Below are 14,451 nucleotides of genomic sequence, written 5' to 3' on the forward strand. Positions count from 1 at the left end.
TATCTTGTCGCGATTGTAAGATGATTTAGGCACCTATGCTAGGGCTTGGCAGACGACAATTATCAAAGGTAACTGGAGTAACGCGAGTTGGAAATATCTATTAGGTGATCCATTTTGAGGTTCTCTACTTTTTTAAAGAGAGAACATAAAAACTTTCAATTTAATGGGGAATGTCTATTATCATACGAAAGATTATTCAATGCCATTTATTTTTTGAAGATTATCTCTTTCAAGTTTTGACCACGTCTACGTTTCAGATGATACTTCCGTTGAATAAAAATTTTCGATAACCCGTTCGAGCCAGTCGAAATGGTAACTGGCGAATGACACTCGTGATATTTTACTCCATGTCCTGAACCGAAGAGAGATTGTCCACTGAAGTGTTTTCTTAATAAATCCATTCATTGACACGATGTGGGAGAAGTGGTTGAAGTCAAATGTGTCCGAAATCACGAGCTTCAATTTCAGGCATCAAATAGTCAGTTACCATGGCGCAATAACGGTCGCCATTGACCACACAAAATCTTAGCTTTTTCGGGATGAAATGGCATCTCTTTATGCTGGATCTCAAGATGGGTGATGGTGTCGAATAGTACGCTTAATTCTTGACGATAAGTTGAGCGAAGCGAGCGAAATATATTCGTAAATTTTCGAGATAAAGTTGAACAATTTATAAATGTTGTTCAATCGTAAATCTCTTCGTGATGAAATGCCAAACAATACCGAACAAATATAATATGACAGCTTGACGCGACGCGCATAATCTATCAAAAAGAGGTCTCTAGTGGATCACCTGTTAGAGCCTTCGTTACAATGAGCTTGAAATATCTCTAAATTCAAACTTAAGGTAAATCGGATGAATTTGCAACAACCGACATAAAAATTTGTGATACCAAAAATATGTTTCAAGCCAAGCTTTATGAGACCACCTCAGATATTAAAAAAAAACAAAATCATTCATGTATTTACTCCACATCTTTTAATTTCAAAAATTTTTCTTTGCTAACTATTTTGCTTATGCACTTCCCACACTCAATTCTACTTAACGCAGCAAAAACAAAAAAAGTACTAAGTATTATTCACACCATCTTAATTTTTAGCAGCTGTGATTTGCTGTGGCCGCTATCCAAAAATGAAACTATGCAATAAATACTCGAAATAAAGCAGCAAAACAAAAAGATTTTTCCGAAAATAGAATGAATAAAATACTGTAGATGAAATAGAAATGATTTTGAGTGCAAAAGCATTAGCCGACGCTTGCCACATGTTGCATCTGTCAAGCGCTACCGCCAGTCAACCAACCATACGAAACTTGTGAAATTTTGAAAGCCTAAAATTTACACACACATGCATACATAAACTGTTTACGAATGTATAGGTATGCCATGCATTTGTGCTATTTATTGTTATTGTGTGCTTTTTGTGAAAGATTTAAAAAAATGGTTTTTAATTTTTAATTCACTTGACTGAAAGCCGCCTTTATTTTATTCACAAAACTATATATTTTCAACTGAAGCGCATATTTTATCTTACCGGCACCTTTTCAATTTCGGCAAAGGCAGCATACGAACTCATAATCGTAAATATTGTATATTTGAATATTTGACTTTGGTGGCGTTTTGAAATATTTATGCAGCATTCACCTAAGGCAACTCATCTCCGACTACATTTGCGTTTATATTTATGCCTGTATGTGTATTTGAGTTCTGTGTGTGGAAATCGCACAAAAAGCTTTGAATAATACACATATGCATGTATGAGTATTCTTTTTTATAAATTTGGGACTTGGCGCTGCTCAATTCTTTTTCTGTTTAGTCAATAATTTCGCGCTTGCTTGTGACAGTCGGGCTGCCGGCAAGTGGATGTGGGTGCTGGCAGATATACTATATTTACATGTGTAGTGGCATGCATGTGTCAGCGCGTCGCTATAAATTTTCGTATTCTAATTTTTCCTCATACTGTGAGTTCTGATTGCTTATATGTGTATGTATGTGTATGTGTGTGAGTTTTAGCACAAACAAATACGCTCGAACGCGAAAACTTTTAGTAAAATGTGTGGCTGCGTTGCAGTGTGTTCCAATTAAACTAATTAGCTTCCATAAAGTAATGGTGGATAATAGAAAGAAAATTTAGAAAATTGGTGTTATAAAAATACAACTCGTGTGAGATATATAAATATTTACTTTGCGCCTTGCCATTTGATTGCCTTCAAAAAACTCGTTTGCTGGCAATAAAATTGTGATTTATGCATAATTTTTCAAATATGCCGTTATTCCTAAAACAAGTGCTTTTTTGTGTGTGTGAAATTTTGAATTCGATGTAGCTGAATTCCAAAAATATACATACTATATGTATGTATATCGTCATCTAAAATAAACAAAATAACGTAACATCATTATTCATAACTTTATAGGCGAAGTGAAAACGATATAATATAAATCATTTATACTGAAACAAAATTTGAGTTTCGGTTATAAAATTTGTTATATATGGCTAATATACCCTTCACAGCTGTATTTCTTTTAGTAACTTTGTGTTCAGTTTGTATGGCAACTATATGCTATAGTAAGCCGATCTGAACAATTTCTTCCTATATTACATTATTTCTATGAACAATAACTCATACCAAATTTCGTGAAGATATATTGTCAAATGTGAAAGTTTTTCATACAAGAACTTGATTCCGATCGTTCAGTTTGTATGGCAGCTATATGTTATAGTGGTCCGATATCGGCAGTTCCGACAAATGAGCAGCTTCTTGAAGAGAAAATAACGTTTGCAAAGTTTCAAAACGATATCTTGGAAACGGAGGGACTAGTTCGTATATATACAGACAGACGGACAGACAGACAGACAGACCGACAGACAGACCGATAAACGGACAGACAGACAGACTGACAGACAGACAGACGGAATTGGCTACATCGACTCAGCTCAACACTCTGATCATTTATATAGTATATACTTTATAGGGTCTTCGACGCTTCCTTCTGGGTTTTACAAACTTCGTGACAAACTTAATATACCCCGTTCAGGGTATAAATATAATTTCGATTTTTTTTGATGATACGTTGTTTTGCATTTTAGGTGACGATATGTAAATAGTTTGTTATAACAAGCATCTATTTCAAACAGAGCGATAGGCTTGCAGAACAAAACTAAAATTTAATAAAGACAAATAATATTGAAAATTAAAATAAATTTAATTTAATAAAATAATATATTAAATATTTGTAATTAAAAATAGACAGATAACCCAAAGGTGTTTTAAGACTTTAGCTATATAAATTTATAAAAAAAGAAAAAAAAGGTTAAGGGGGTATTCTTGTCTAGGTTTTTGAAAAAATCGATTTTTTTTTGCATATCTTGAAAGTTTAGACTTTCAAAAATATGACTTTGGAAGGATTTTTCAAAATTCGACTTATTTTCGGAGATACAGCCGATTTTTTGACGTGCCGTCCGTGTTCACCAGATTTGTCTCCTAAACTTTAAATGCGTTTTACTCAAAACTGACTTTTTCGAAACGATACTCACGATTTCTCAGGTTCTACTACACTGATTTACTTGAAATTTTTATAGATTCTTCATTATAGGCTTGTCTATGGTTGGAACTAGCCCCATCCCCAAATTTTTATTTTTAAAAAATTCAAAATAGTCAGAAAAAGTGATCCAAAAACCTTTTTTTCAGGCAGTCGCCATTCTGTGAAAAAATTGTTTTCCCACTTTTCCGTAGTTCCGGCCATTGCGACATTATTCTAGATTAATAATCTTTTTTTTTTGGTTCAGATAACTAGGAGGGTTGAAATCATGGGTATGGTCAAGTGGAAATTTTTAGAGACCCCCCACTTCGTCAGCTCATAAGTTTTGAAATTTATTACTTTTTTTAGTTATTAACTTTTTTCTGTACTCTTCTAAAATTAGCAAATAACTAATAAGAAAAATGGATGGTAAAAATATTAATTGCCTTTTTTACGACACTTTAAAAATTATCTGAAATTCATGCTTCTAGACCAGAATGTCTCCTTAACATCAAAGCTAATACCCGTCATAAATAAAAAGTTTTCATACAAGAACTCGATTTTGATCGATCGTTTTGTATGGCAGCTATATCTTATATTGGTCCGATATGAACAATTTTTTCAATTAATATAGCCTTGGTTTGAATAATAATCAATGTGAAATTCCATAAAGATATCTTGCCTGATAAAAAAGTTTTCAATATACGAACTAGATCCGGTAATTCAGTTTGTATGGCAGCTATATGCTATTGTGGTCCAATCTGAACAATGTTTTCAGAGATTACGTCCTCGTGTTAAGTTAGTATCCATGCCAAATTTTAAAGAGATAACTTGTCAAATACGAAAGTTTCTTATACAAGACATATAAGCAGTTTCTTGGAAGAAAGGATGTGTGCATAATTTCAGATCAACATCTCTAAAACTGCGTGACTAGTTCACGTATATACAGACGGAAAGACGGCAAAATCGACTCAGCTCGTCACACTGTTCATTTATATTCAAGTATGTTTCATTGCTATAAAGAAAGTATTTCTGTGAAATACTGAAAAAAAAGTGTTTCCATTCCAAAAACGAATGCTATTATTTTAAAGCTCTATGGTAACTCTAACAGTTCTATAAAAACATTTTTTCTAACGATACTTTTGCTACTATCGTAGTAAGCGAATCCACTGATAACGGTGTCTCATATCTATAAAGACAGCTAAAGAAAGAAACAAAGTTCTCTTTTTTCTTAATAATTTATTGTGTTTTATAACAAGTACTATGGTACGCAGAATCATAAAGTTCATCCGGTAAAATAATATTATGATATTTTAATTTATGAACATTTTGATAATGTCTCTGGTGAGAAAAGCTGTAATTTTTCAGCCTTTACAGTGTCACAAAAAACACACTTTAGTTTTTCTTCTTCACTCGACATTTCAGATAAATCAAATGAATAATAAACTTTAAAAGATTTGATAAATAACTTTAGAAATTCACAAAACACAAGGCACTCTAGGTTCACACTGTACTGAAAACATCTGACAAAAACACTTGAGATGAGGATACAACTTGGCCCTCTCAAGTCTAAAATCTGAACGATTCGAAAGCTAGTAAGTTTACGAGAGAATACTATAGCCTAGAGTGTGTGAAATAATAATTTTTAGGGGAAAAATGAAGGATGGCTACAAACAGTCTATGCATATACCTGACCGGATAGTAATAAAGATTATGCTGTCTGCTGAAGTGAGTACAATAAAATCGTCTGCCGTGATTAAAATAGGTTTATAAGACACAAATGAATAAAATATATTAATGGCAGATCTGGTCAAATACTTTTAAAATTTAATTTTTTTCAGCACTTTCAAAACCGTCTGCTGCAATGTTAAACGCGCGATAATGGTCTGCCATTGTTGTTTTTCGATAATAATAATAATATATTGTAAAATAGCAAAACGGCAGACGTGGTCAAATACATTTAAATTTCACCAAAAATCGATACCTGTCTTACCAGGGCGCGCGCCGCGTCCGCCACGTTGGGCTTAGTGAGTCCCCATGTCATGTACAATAAGTATAGGGGCCTCACTGGACAAAACCCTAGGTCTGGTCAAATACATACTGAACAATCCTCGTAAACCTTTCTTACCAGCCATTTCCAGATGTTATCAATAGGACTTACATGAGGAGAACAAGCTGGCCATTCCAAAAAATCGATCTTTTTAGGTTGAAGCCACGTTTTCGTTGACTTACTCGTATGGCCTCTTGCGTCGTCTTGTTGAAAAGAGAAACATATTTCATTTAATTATAAATTTCAAAGCGGTTTTCGAATTATTTCACTGTTGTTCTAAAAAACTATATCTTCAAAAATTAAAATTTCTACAATTTATTAAATTTTCAAGCTCATATGCGCGCACAAGCTCGTCTCAAATAAAAATACAGTTCATCCTGGCAATATATTACTTTTATTTATACATGTATTCTCCTTACCACAACATATTCGAAAATAACTGCGCAAGTAAAAGGGTTTCCATTAATTTGTTGCTTTTTTCTTCCATTTTCAGGTCCTTGCAGTACAACCACCGCGTCCACCTAAAAGGTAAGCTATCAATTTTGCTTGCACATTCGCGTGCAGATTGCTCGCCTGCGTGCGTTTGATCTATAAATTTAGACAACTTTCGCAGCTACATGCAGACATACGTATATAAGCATATGTATTATGCACGGACGCATATCGTGTTAAAAATAAAGCTATACACATGCACATTGCTCACACGAGTCAAGTTATTTCTCACTCCGCGACGCGTGTCCTATTTATGTGGCATGGCTGCTGATGTGGCGAAATTTATTATTAACTAGCAGCGGGATACGAGCGCGTGTAAAGAATATTGCGTTTGTTGGCGGCTTGCCCTGCAAGGAAAATGTGGATTATGAGTGTTGATTCCAAATATTTATAAACAATTTTAATAATTTTACATTTATTAAGATATTATTTAATAATTAAGCATTATATTGCAATTCATTAATATTTAGTTCACACTTGGTGTCTTACGTAAAGACTGATCCTTTGGAACCTAGTGGTTTAAGTATAATGAAAATTCTGTTATTAAAATATCGAGCACTTATTTCTGTATGATGTTCTCAAAAAGGAAGAGTTCCACGAGATCAAAGTCCTCTATAGAGAGTTGATTAAAGATCAAAAGGAAAAGTTCTACAAGATCAAAGCCCTCTATAGAGAGTTGATTGAAGATCAAAGAGAAAAGTTCTAACAGATTAAAGTAGTTTATAGAGAGTTGATTGAGGATCAAAAGGAAAAGTTCCACCAGATTAAAGTCATCTACAGAGAGTTCATTTAAGATCAAAAGGAAAAGTTCCACAAGATCAAAGTCCTCTATAGAGAGTTGATTGATAATCAAAAAGAAAAGTTCTAACAGATTAAAGTCATGTATAGAGAGTTGATTGAAGATCAGAAGGAAAAGTTCTATGAGATTTAACTTGCCTCTAGAGGGTGATTGATGTTTTCTTTAATATATTTTTGTCAACTCAAAAAAACTCTCAGGTTTTTCATATTATTTCACGAGCTTCAACTAACATTAGAACAACACTCGCTTTACAATTCTATGCTTTAGGCCTAGACGAGAGTTTAACCCACATACTTCCGGTTGAAAACCCACAAGCAACTAAATTACTGCCACCACTTGCCAGTTACAGTTACTCAAAACAAATTTCTATAGTAGTCTTAGCCCAGTGTTGCAACTAAAACAACAATGCCTTGAGTAAAGTAGTCTTAGCCCAGTGTTACAACTAATACAACAATGCCTTGAGTAAATTTCTATTCAGAAAATAGATAATAGAGTTCAATGTGCCAAGAACATGTCCATTTACACCACACATGTGTGATAGGCCCACCCAAACTGCTGTCATATTTCATTAGAGAAAATCGAAGCCAATCCTTGTTATGCACTTGCATGTGCTTCAGTTCGCATGAACTCTTTCTTCTACTGACACTTCACCCTTTGATAGACACTGCCTCCTTTTAATGTGCTAGAACCGGCTTTCTAATTAATTGGCAACAATCTGTCAGGCATATGAATTAGATGGTCTATAAAGATAGCCAGTTGCTAGGTGGTGTGAATATGTTTACAAGCCTAACTATTTTTGAACATATATGCAAGCGGGCGCAGATACAAACTTGTATATGTATATGTGGGTAAACATGCTGAATATTTAGTAAGCTTTATATAAGTTTGAGCACAGTTGTCTTCTAAGGTGTGTCGATTGTCTTCACGCATGACTAAGACATTACAAATTCTTGTGGTGGCAGCAATGTAGGCACCCGAGAAGGTTGTGCTTCTTATTTAGCTACTCATATTAGTTTTGATTTATTTACTCAATATATTTGAACGAAAATGTTTTTTTTTGCAAATATTTTCATTAGCATTGTACATTTGCTGTTATGGCTGACTGTTGACTGCTGTTGATTGGCAGCACGAGATTTCTTCGGAATGTGCGGTATTTAGAGCAAAAATGTGCTGGAAATAAATTTGTGCAAGGCGCAGTTGCCTCAGAAGAAGTGAAACATTGATAACATTTGTTACTAGTTAATAATTAAACTTACTATATATAGATTATGTGTGTATATATATGTAGATTATAGTTCATACACCGAAGTACTAGAAAGGCAGCCGATTTTCTAAGACAGTTGGGTACTGTGGATTTTCTTTCGTTTATGTTCATTCAGTAAGAAATGGCAGTTTTTGATAACTTACACTATTTTCGAAGACTTGAAACATAATAAAATCCCCTTTTAGCTACTTCCCATTGAGTGATAAGGTTCGGATTGGTTGTCATCGCAGTCTTCTCACAATATGCCTGGTGAATGTGCTGTTTCGACTAGGTCAGTCCAAACGGAGAGAAGCGTTGGAAAAGTGTAATTCGTTGGACATGCAAAGAGGTCGGGACTCATTGCATGTTGCACATACTATATATTTAATATGTCTTAATCGATTCTAAATAAGTAGGAGTGTAACCTCCTACAGTATCCAAAACGAAGTTTTGCAAAAGTAACTCTATTCTCAGGGGAACTCGAGCTCATCGTGTGCAATGGGTGTAGGTTTGACTTAAAGTACGCCATTCACTGGGATGGCGTCGGTAAAGCTGTTGATGACTCCACTGTAAATGCTGGCCTGTGCGTGGCTAAAGTTAGTTACGTTTGAAGTTTGACCTGTATACTGCTCGATATCATCGACCTTTTCAAAGAAAGACATCTAGATGTTACTAGCAGGCGGCTACGCTTTAAGCAGACGTATGCATGGATGGTTTGAGCGAAAGCAGCCCAGCAAAAACTGGTTGGAGAGGAATTAATTCGATCCTTTACCGCAAGCATGCAGACCTTGCAGTGTAAATGTTCAACCGGAGGTCTCAAGAGGCATATTGTAAACATCTGGGGTGCAGTATTGTGACACATCTGAAGCTTCTGGGTCAAACCACGTCAAGTGGTCCATGAAAATTTCGAAATATCACCGATTTTGAAAATTTGCAGTTATTAGGAAGGGGGCCAGACTCATACCCCGTGATATAAATATTTCGTTAAAATTGTATTTTTGTTAAAGTTATTGAAGTTTAAAATTTAGAGCATGATAAAATCGTAAAATTTTTTTCTCATAAACTACTTGAGATAAATCGATGAAATTTTGTGAAGTCAAAGAAAAATGGTCGTGCTAGATTATAGATATTTTTTCAAGATCCATATGTTTAAATAATAATGTTTTACATACTTTTTTGTTAAACAATTGAAATTTTTAAAGTGTTCTTCCAGCTAAAAAAATCGAAAAGTATGTGACACAACGCCGAAAATATTCGCCTTTAATAATCTGCAAAAAATTTTTGTTCATTCATGACATTCCAAATATATTGAATTTTTTGTCCCCCTACCACTCTTAAAACGTATGGCATATCCATCGTTGCGCAGTGCGCTCGTTAGCTTCCGGCATCTGTGACGCAAGAAAAGCATTAGCGAATTCGCTGTGTGTTGGGGGGTGAGTGTCAAGCTCTTTGCAGAGTAAAAGCGAGTAAGTTTGGAGAGATGGCAGTTTACTTTCGAACACTTCTCACCGATTTCAGTACCTCTGGGTTACTATATAATATAGTTGTAAACAGTGGTTAATAAATCAATAATATGTTAAATTATCGTAATTATCCATAACGTTTATATTTCCACAGCTAGACTTCGAAATATTTGAATTAAAATAGCATAGAAATTTCTGGAAGAGATTGAATATCTAAAGCCAAAATATATCAAGCAATAGCAGCGTTTTACGCTTATTCACTTCCTTTGTAAGGTTATTAAAGAGATGAGAAAACGGACCTTAGATAATATTCATTCGAATATAAACGCCCCTCATAGGAATAGATTTATACATAAACTTCTAATTATAAAACCTCTGTTATTTAAGCGACTAGTTTAACCTAACTAAGTTGGCCTAACTCTTGGATACTATACTATGTGTGGGCAACTAGTCTTCAAAAATAATTATATTCAATAATAAAAAAATGACGTTTGCTCACTCAATTGCTTATGATTAGTACTTGGTTGCCATGCATAAGGAAACTTTTGGTATTTGGTTGCCTAGCTGCTACACTAGTCGCTATATACAAGGTCTGTCGCAAAAGAAACAGGACTGTTAAAAAAACAACAAAAAATTAATATTTTTCAAAAGTTATAATTTTTTATTCAAAGTAGTTTCCTTGTGCTTCGATACAGCGTTTAGCCCGCTCAGTTAGCATTTCAAACGAGTGTTTAAGGTTTTTTTTAAGGAGTTTTTTGTCAAAAAATCAGTGACAAGCGTCGACCGATGACAGGGCGCATTATCGTGCAATAGGCGCCAGGACCCTGCCTCACGGTATTGTGGTCGAGCACGACGAATGCGTGACAAAAGACGCTTCATAACACCAAGGTAAAACACAGCATTAACCGTTTGGCTAGGTGGGACGAACTCTCGGTGTACAATACCCTCGGAATCGTAAAAACAAATCAGCATTGTCTTTATTTTTGACTTTTTTTCGGTGATGGCTCGTGCTGGGTGCTTCCATTCGGCACCTTGACGTTTGGTTTCGGGATCATATTGAAAGCACCATGTTTCATCACCAGTCACAATCGAATATTTGTAGTTTGTGTCCTTTCTCGACTCCTTAATCAAATCCTTACAATGTTGGATTCTTAGCAATTTTTGCTCTTCAGTCAATTTGTGCGGAACAAACTTGGAGCACACCTTCCGTAGACCCAATTTATCTATCAAAATGCAATGAATGGAGTCGGCTCATTCTTAAAAATTCCTGCACTTTTTCAGTATTGTTTTGGGTATTCACTGATTTTGGTCGGCCCGACTTCTGATCGTCACAGAGGTCCTCACGACCTTCTTGGAATCGCTTAAACCACTCATGCACATTACTACGGGATAGGCACTAATCACCATAAACTTTTTTTATAATTTGAAATGTTTCAGTAAACGTTTTCCCAAGCTTAAAACAAAATTTAATATTTGCTCTTTGCTCAAAATGCATTTTACATTACCGATGACCAAAAGCTGCTGTCACATTTTGATCGATAACATCGATTGTAGTTATCCAGTTGTCTTAAAATTTTTACGAAATGCCAACAAGAGATCAAACTTTTTTTTTCATATTCACCAACAGGTGGCGCCACCACAAACAGTTATATTTAAAAAGATATGTTTCTTTTGCGACAGACCTTGTATAATAGGCATGCAACATCCGGCTTCTACGTTAAGGCTTTTCAGCATAAAATAAACAGGACCGCTTTTTATTAAATAATTACAAAATTTTATTAAAGATTATGACAATCTTATAATAATCACCATCAATAGTTTATGTTGAAAAATGTTAATCAATATACAATACACTTATATATTGATTGTAATAAGTATGTTCTCAATATAACAAGTGGCTAAGTGGCTTCGAAACAACCTTGTATATCCTTTAATAAATTATATGTTATTGCCATAGGAATAATCCAATCATTTTTTTTACATTTTTCAATTTCAGAATATTGCTTAAGCAACTCAAACATATATATTTTACTCATTTAACGACTTGAGTGGTAGAATTAAATCATTGTAAGTGTGAAGAGACTTAATTTTGCCATAAATAATTACCTCATCATTGACGTGTGCTCATCTACAGTTAAACAGTTAAAGCGCAAATTGCTACAGTAATATTCATTGAATTCCAAACCAATTAGTGAGACTCGTATTCGTTCGCGTTAAGAAATACATAAGTATGTGCGATTTCTAAAGGGAATTATTTATTTATTCCCACTCAATTACACACATATTTGTTTATTCGTTGAATACAGAGCACGTCGAGTTGTTCAATTGATTGAATGATTCATTTGGAAAGGGGTCTCTGTATATATATGTTTTATTGAAAGATTGACGAGTAAGAAGTGACATATACTATTTCGCTCATAAAAAATTATTTATTTCTTATTAATTAGTGGCACTCATCGGGAGGTTTTATAGATTAATCGGTATTTGCGAAACTTTTGTAATAAATTTGATATTTAGATTTATCCAGTATATTTATTAATTTTTTGAGACTAATATCCGACTAACGATACTAGTGCAATGATAACTTATTAAGTTCATTTCGGCGACCATAACTATGATGAGTTTACTCAAATCTTACTCCAATGTACTTTGTTGTTCAATTTTGAAATTTTTGCCCACGGAGGAGTGGGACATAATATAATATTATACATTATTAGGGTCATTGATTATAATAAATTATCCGTGATAGCCTAAGCTAATCCGTTAGCCTAGATTTATTTAAAAATATATCCTATCTGGTGTAATATCCGGCTTTATCTCGGTGAATCATTTCGAAATCAAAAGAGCGAAGTATGTATTTTCTATAAAGGACTTACTGAACAACTATTGTTATCAGTGGGTTTGTAAATAATGCCTTCAAAAATGCTAAATTCTTGGCCACAACATTGAAATGATATAAAATCGAGTTTTCAATTTTTAGTTCCGATTTTGAAAATAGAAATTTTAGTTTTTAATCCAAGATGTTGGGATTAAGAATTCAATATTGAAAATTATTTTTTTTTATTAGTAATTTTCGACCACTTTTTCAACAATTTGAGGCCGTGTGTTAGCAGTGACGTGTCGAATATTCTCTTTCACTTCACATAACCCCACAACAAATAGTTAAGCGTACGATCGGACCTTAAATTAAGCGATCTTGAAGGCCGCGAAATAGGTTCTCGACGCCAAATAACATTCATTTTTAAAGAAATGTAGACAAATAATTCTCTCGACCCATCGATTAGTCCGAATAGTGACTTTTTGAGGATGTAACGGCGTCTTAACCATGACAGTTCGATTATCATCACTCTAAATGCGACAATTTTGTTTATTGACGTACCCATTCAATAGTGAGGTTCATTCCAGAACTAATTTTTTTCGTTTTGGGTCCATTCACTGAAAGTGAGATGCGCCTAACGGACGTTCGGCTTCACTCCTCGAGTTGGATTTTATAAACTCGAAAACCAATATTCTTCCACAAATTCTACAATAAAGTGAATTGGCATAACTCCAATTGTTGCGTATGATGGCGCATGTACTCATTCGGGTTTTCTTCGATACTCTGCTCCACAGCAGCAAAATCGCCTTCGGGTGCCCACAGTACGGTGTCTCTGAGGACTGGCATTATCCAATAGAGCAAACGTGGTTTGAAGCCCATCTATGGTTACTCGTATAACCGACTCTGTTGGGCGATTATATGGACTAGATTCTGATGGAAGAGCGCGTTGATTCGGTTGAACCGAAATGTTATTTTTTATAATTTGAAGTGATTTTGCATACCTTGTTCCGATCTAAATTTGTTTATTACGAAATGTCAAAATAAACTGCCTATACTCCGAAAAAAGTATTGCCTCACTGAAAACCAACTGTCTAAGAAAACACTCATACACCATTTTGAACTGAAAGAATTGGCCTAAATCAATATGAGCCGTCTTAAAAAATGTATCATACACTCAAAGGCCTCTATTGGTCCATCGTAAGGAGTTCTTTTTATCAAAATGACCAGTGTTTTAACTGTTCAAGCTGGATACTTGTGAAATCGTGGAACCTGGCCTAACTTAATATTTTCATATTTTCAAAACTGTCATATACTTTTCTTCACTAAATTATTTAAGCTTGATTGAATTCACACCATCACTATATTCAGTAAGCTTTACAGTAAACTAAAGTACCTATGCATATATGACTATAGCAACAGCAATTAGTGAAAACTTCTCTGCTTAATATTAAATTTGAATAGTAAATAAGATATGGCGCCTAAATGCCGTAGAGACCAAGCGTGTCATGATTGATGTTTACAACACTAAATTGACAATGAATGTTCGATTTCCGCTTATGAGTTAAAAAATTACCATTTCACCATAAAAAGAAGTGAAACACATTTTACAACTTAATTTTCAATGGCCATAAATAATTGTTTTTCGCAAATTAAAAGTGTCAAATGAATTTATTGCAGTAGTTTTTGATTATTGCCCATAATTGGCGCATGAAATAATTGTCTGCTGCCGTTTCAATCGACAGCAACAACAGAAACATGACATTTTTAAGTTCCAGCGCTCGCCAAACGCTGCTTATGTCTCAAGTATGCCCACTAATCACTTGACAGCTAAATTAATTCGATTCAATCAAGACATGCCACCGCCGCCGGTGCTGTCGCTGATGTGGCAAGCGCTTCAACAAAAATTTTATAATTCAGTTGTTTGCTTGCGCTTAACGCTTAATTGGCAGCGTAGTGGGCAAACGGGCATAAAAATAAATACAGCGAAAATGAAAATATGTGCGGAAAAATGTGGCAACAACACGTTCGCGCGTACACAATTAAAAATTCGCGCGATTAAATCATTAAA

The 14,451-nt window shown here is 34.5% G+C and overlaps 1 protein-coding gene across 3 annotated transcripts in view; it reads left to right on the forward strand.

Moving 5' to 3' along the window:
* LOC120777766 overlaps positions 1–14,451 on the forward strand; it is a 92,981-nt gene that overhangs the window by 40,219 nt on the left and 38,311 nt on the right. For all 3 annotated transcript variants that reach the window (XM_040109273.1, XM_040109274.1, XM_040109276.1), the window contains exon 2: positions 6,062–6,096. The gene's annotated coding sequence lies outside the window, so the exon portion shown is untranslated. The remainder of the gene's footprint in view (positions 1–6,061; positions 6,097–14,451) is intronic.

The sequence above is a fragment of the Bactrocera tryoni genome, chromosome 5 (genome assembly GCF_016617805.1).
Source record: "Bactrocera tryoni isolate S06 chromosome 5, CSIRO_BtryS06_freeze2, whole genome shotgun sequence".
Lineage (NCBI taxonomy): Eukaryota > Metazoa > Arthropoda > Insecta > Diptera > Tephritidae > Bactrocera > Bactrocera tryoni.